Consider the following 6,327-nt stretch of genomic DNA (forward strand, 5'->3'; position numbering starts at 1 on the left):
GCAGTTTTATCTGTGATAAGATTTCAAATAAACACCCTAAAGCCTCCAGTTGCCCCCATCCCAAAGCCTCCAGATGGCTAATCCTATAAATTTGGTTTGTGAGTTGTTTGTGTTGTTTCTTTTTTCCATGAACCATTGTATACCATGATATATATCTTACCTGTCAGAAATTGTTGATTATTTTTCTGTTCCAGCACACCTCTGACTGTAGTGCCAGCTGCAATCCAAATCAGAAGTTTATATTAATGTGAATTGTTCAGTTCATTCACTTATATGGTGGACAATGGATAAAAATGTGCTATTTAATAAAAGAAATGTAATGAGAGGAAGGTGAAGAAATGAAATAATGTTTATAATTGCTATATCTGATTACAAAAGTTTAAAATTATGGCCTGGTGTTCATTAATAAATCTAAATTTTAAAATGTTGCCACTTTGTTGTGTTATCTTAGTAGTAAAACTCTTCAGGATGGGCTGCTATTGAATGAAAAATTACTTCAGAGTCACTAAATATTTCTCTATGATTGGTTATTTTTTTTATAGCATTTTATTCTTTACTTATTAACCTACGTATAAACTAATTCAGCGGGTTATCGCATAGGTCAATTTCTTTCCGCTTGATCTCATGCAAAACCCTTAAAAATTCAAATTCATGATGATCAATGGATTACTCATTTATATCAATGGATTACTTATGGATGAATTAGGATAAGGTACAAACAGTAACCCAATGTCTAATCTTTTCATATTATTTCAATCATGCTAATTGTTTGTCTATCTGTCCAATACGCTTGTGTATAATATATAATATTTAATGCACATTCCAAATGTTTAAACCAACTATATTTTATTACTTTATACTTAAAAAATACTTTATTTAATAAAATACTGTGTCTTTTGAGCTTTGACCAGGCCATGGCCTCTACACTGCAGGCATAAATAAGAAAAGGGCACAGTGATACATGTTGTCTCCTCACCTGCTCTGCATTCCATATGAACCATATGGAGGCTTTGGTCTGCTATCTGCACACACTTACACCATACAGATTACGAAGGACTGTAAAACACATGCTAAGCAAAGCTAGTCATTCTCCATGGCCCCTAAAAGTCTTTATTTACTGCATGTATTCAAATGTGTACTTGAACTGAGTTCAGGTTATATGCTGGGAAACCTATCAAGCTTATTCTAAAATGCTGCTTTCTGTCCCATTTTGTATTACAGTATGCATTGCAGATAAATTCTTGTGTTTATTTGTGCAGTGCTTGGATTTACTTGCATCACTACATGTAGCTTTTTCTAGTGCTATTGACCGCAAGGTTGTCAGCTCAAAAGTCATTTTGGGGAAAAGTCCATTATATTGTGACTGATTTTTTTTGTTATGTGCTTAGTCATTCTGGTGCTAATTTGCTTGTGGGTGCAGTATTTTCATTATTCTTGTGACAAAACATTTGTGCGCCTCTTTGTTGTCACATGGGAACATTGCTAGAACAGTTACAAAGGTGTTTAATAGAAACAATTTCAATATTTCATCATTTCAGGTATAAGTGGTAATGGTCAGGTTTCACCGTTAGTTCCTAAAAACAGTGGAGCAAAATCTTCATTTCTTAATCTCCAGTTTAGAGCAACATTCAATGTTATGGAAGTTAAGTTAAATAACTGACAGCTCAGCTAGCAAATGATCTTTGATATGACTAGCATGATGGTGTTGGTGGCAGTATTAGCATAAAGGTTAAGGATAAATTCAATTGGTAGTAACAGGAGGTAGTCAAAACTAAATTTCAATTAAAAAAAGAAATAAAATGATAATTCTCAAGATAACTAGCAAGTTGTTCAATGTTAAATTTTCCTTTTCCATGTGCAGTATTCCAATTTACCTCACATGTCAGTTGCTTTGGCTAAAATAGTTAGAAAAGGCATTTCACACACTCATCCTGACAAAATCTGTTTGAGAAGACAAACTGACATTTGTGTCATGGCAGTACCGGTTTGCCAAGTCTGCACGTTGGGCTTCTTTTGTATAGCTAATGCACGTTGTTTTTTGTCCACAGGTTGGGGGTTGAATTTTTTGCATACATCACATTAATTATGTCACTGTTTTGCAAACCAAATAGGTAAGTCGGTGGATTTTGCCAACTCACAGACTATTTTAAACTTACCTGGACTGTGCTTATGGTTACATAGGTACAATGGTGTTGTAGTAAAAATAAGCTATTGTAATTACATTAAAGTGTATTGTGTTTGTGTGGGCTTCCTTCCTCCATCTCTCAAAAGTATGACATTAGGTAGCTTGACTTCTCTAAATTCTATCTAAGTGTTAATGACTGTGCAAACAGTGTTTTTGATGCACTGTTATGTGAATGGCATCCTTGCATGGTGTATCCTTGCTTTGTACTCAGGGTTACTGGGATGGACTCTATATCCACTGTGACCTTAACTAGGTTAAAGTGATTACTGAAGATGATTGGATTATTTAATAAATGAATTATAGTAAAACAGTACACAACATATACTGTATGAATGTGTTTTTTTTGTGCATAAGTGAATGGTTTGCTCATTGCTCATTTGTATTCTTTATTTTGGACATTGAAGACTGCATGGTAAGACACCTTCATTCAAATAGAGCATACAATTGAATTTTTTTGTATTGGCCAATGTATTGGTTGTTCTACTGAGACCTGGCATCCCTTTTACAATAGCACACTACTGGTTAAGAGGTTCAATAATCATTAATCATCTATCCAATTTATGAATTACTATTGGGCAGGTCATATACATTTGTACCTGTTGTAGTGTGGTATTGCTTTTATTATGTAATAAAAATCTGTTTTATTTTTTTAAAGGGAAAAAAAACAATGGCTGGCTTTTTAATAGCTGCCCAAAATCTAAGACCTTTCCAAACTCCTTTACAGGGAGTGGGCTGCAATTTTGTTGACATTAAAACTCCTATATCTAGAACGTTCTGGTCATAAGACCATTGTTATCAATTGTTAAAAATTATAAAGCCAGGAAACTACTTTAGAACAGACTGTAGAACTGCCAGTGTTCTACAGTCTGCAATGGAAAGCCCCTTAACATTCTCACACTCTTGCAAGTGAGACTAGGATCTTAAAACCCCCTGCAGTTGGAAGGCCTGCTGAGACTTGCCATTTCTGCCAGGTCTGTGCTACTGGACACTCACCGTCTACCAGAGTTAATATAGAGCAGATTATTTTGATTAACCTTCATTCATTGCAGAGCTTCTGTGTGATCTTTGTAGATGAAGAAAGTTAAGAAAATGTATATCAGAAGAATACTATACAGTATATGTGCTGAAGCTCCATATAAATTGGTTTGTGATCAGGTACAGTAGGATAAATTCATAGTTCTGAGATGACACATTACAGAGTAGAGGAAAGAGTCAAATTATCTTGTGTTAGACTGTTGCAAAGTAATTTTAAAGTGTGTAACTTTCTGGAACAAGTTTGTTTTTCCAACCATGGTACTTAAAATGCCTCTTTTACCATGTTTGGTCTCTAGCCCAAGTCTGAGAGGAACCTAGCATGGTCTTGGAATTACCATCTATACTGTTTTTTCTGTCTCACCAAGTGACTGGTCAGATCCAGGTTCTTTGACTTATGCTGGGACGTTTAGCAGGAACACATAAGCCTGTGGAATTTCCTCTAGAGCTGTCTGTGAAGTCTGTGTGCTCTTTCAGATCAGTTCAACGGTCTGAACGCATGTGTGTCTTTTTAAGAAAAGAAAGACAGAATGTAAACATAGAGGAAGCTATGCAGGAGGAGTATGTACCAAAACATAAGATGTCATATGAGATAGATTTGTGTACATACTGTATATTTATAGAAAATGATAATATATTTAAAGACAAAAAAGTTCAATTATGCACTTAATAAATTATGCACTTAATAAATTAAAACAAGTATTCACTTTTTCAGTGCCAGCTGTTATCAATTGGGTCCTGGCAGAGACAAGTACAAGGACAGTTTAGGGGTTTATATTAATTCGCTTATCCTTTTATTATAAATCAAATAATATTTAAACCAAAATATTCTCCAGTTTTCTGGTGACATGATAAGCTGTGTTCTTTGTCTTATTAACTTTAAGAAAGAGATGAAAAAGAGGGTGGTGGTAAGGATGTTTATAGCAGCTCTTTTATAAGACATAACGGTACCTATCTTGTTTTGCAGCTATTTAACAATATTAAATATAATGATAAATGGTTAACATGCACTAGTTAATAATGAAAATCTTATAATTAATAAATGAAAATGAAAATTGGAATATTGGGATATATATTGTGATATAAGAGGAATGAAACAAGTCTGGATTGTTGTAATGATAAGGTTGACAGGTTGACAGGTAGTATCGCAGTATCACGTCGGTTATTTTTCTACAGGTTTTTCTATTTCATTCTCTACTTATAAGCAACCTTATTATATTTTTTTATTATTATTACATGAATTTTATCAACAGCTCATTAAACTCTTGTAATCATGATTCCCACATTAAAATAGATCTTCCTTTTCTCTAGGCTTTACACTAGACTGAATCCCATCAGCAATAAAAACAAAACAACAACTTATTTTTCAGTACAGGAGCATGAACTATTCAACACTATGCAAACTATGTAAACACGAGCAAACCCTGAGCAATTTATTACCACTGTTCACGACTGTTATGCAACATAGAGGATACAGTATGCAGATGTTGGAAAAATGGGCAGTTTAACAGTCTGACCGCAGAACAGAGTGTTCTCTAAGAAGACTGAGCCATGATAAAGCCACAAATATGGAACCAGATGTTATTTAGCATGTGAAATTGTGAGGACTCAGCAATACATATACATTCTAACAGGTTTTCTGATATAGACTTAATTAATGCACACCTGTAATTTGGTTACGTAATGTTCAGAGGTTGAGTATTTCTAGAACAAAATCTGATCCAGTCTGGTAGATCATTTAGTCTCATTTAGTTTCTATATTTAGAAAATATAAAAGCAAGTTCATTAATTGCTCTAATGACATCTTAATTACATAATTCATTTCTTCTTAAAAATCCACTTGATCCTGATTTACTTGGGCTTCAACTCCTTATTGTTATAATATTGTAAACAGGCTGGTTTCACATGCAAAAAAACTGTAGGAGCGCATGGAAAAACATTTCCCTGCTAGGAGTCAACAGGTACACACATCGGCAGCTGGTTGAGGATTGAGGATGAAGGATAGAGAATGGACCACTGTGCTGTCTGCTTCTCTCTAGTATAACATCAGACATTTCAGAGCTGAATTCAGTATTGGATAGCAAATGTATTTTCCTCCCCATGTATTCCTCAGGACAGAACAGTCTGACATGGATATGAACTATGCGGATGTCCCATAGAGGACGGACACACACACACACACACACACACACACACACACACACACACACACACACACACAGTAGAGATGGGGAGGGTGCCTCTTTGATCCTGAAGTCATGCAAATGTCTATCCTGCTAGTCACTGTGCAAATTTGCAACAAGAGCCAGAGCAGTCCTTAAAAAAAGAAAAGAAACTAAACATCCAAATCTACAACTAATGAAGATTACAAGAATTGCTTCAAAGTTAAATCATGAAAACCAAAAAGTGCACATGGCAATGTGCAAAATTGAAATTCAGAATTCGAATTTCATAATTAACATGTTTAATTGTTATTTTCAGAATATTTACATTACACTGGTGGCTACTTGCTAAAACCATCTAAAAGAGAAGAATGTAAAGAAGTCCAAAGTCTGTGTGAAAGAAAACCAGTGCTGCCCTCTGTTGGTGATTTAAAGACCAGCACAGGATTTTATTTCCACAAATCTACACTGCCATCTCTACTGTAGCTGTATAACAGATCTACACAGTCGGTATCTGTTTAGTGCACCAAATATCCGTATCTGCAAAACATCCCCTCCCTATGACAGATTATGGCCAGTTTTGCTCCTTTAGACCCCCGGCCATGGACAGCTGTGGCATCAACGTGATTAAAACTAACGATTTATTATTTATTGGGGGACAAGGTTAGGGAGGCCAGATTAAGATGGTTTGGACATGTTCAGAGGAGGAAGAGTGAGTAGGAGAATGTCGGACATGGAGCTGCCAGGCAGGAGGCAAAGAGGAAGGCCAAAGAGGAGGTATATGGATGTAATTAATGAGGATATGAAGCTAGTGGGTGCTAGTGTTGAGGATGCAGAAGTTAGGGATAGGTGGGGAAAGATGATTCGCTCTGGTGACCCCTGAAGGGAAAAGCCGAAAGAAGATGATGTGCACTCATATAAACTCAAAACAAGGATATAAAAAATAAA

Source organism: Tachysurus fulvidraco, chromosome 13 (genome assembly GCF_022655615.1).
Source record: "Tachysurus fulvidraco isolate hzauxx_2018 chromosome 13, HZAU_PFXX_2.0, whole genome shotgun sequence".
Lineage (NCBI taxonomy): Eukaryota > Metazoa > Chordata > Actinopteri > Siluriformes > Bagridae > Tachysurus > Tachysurus fulvidraco.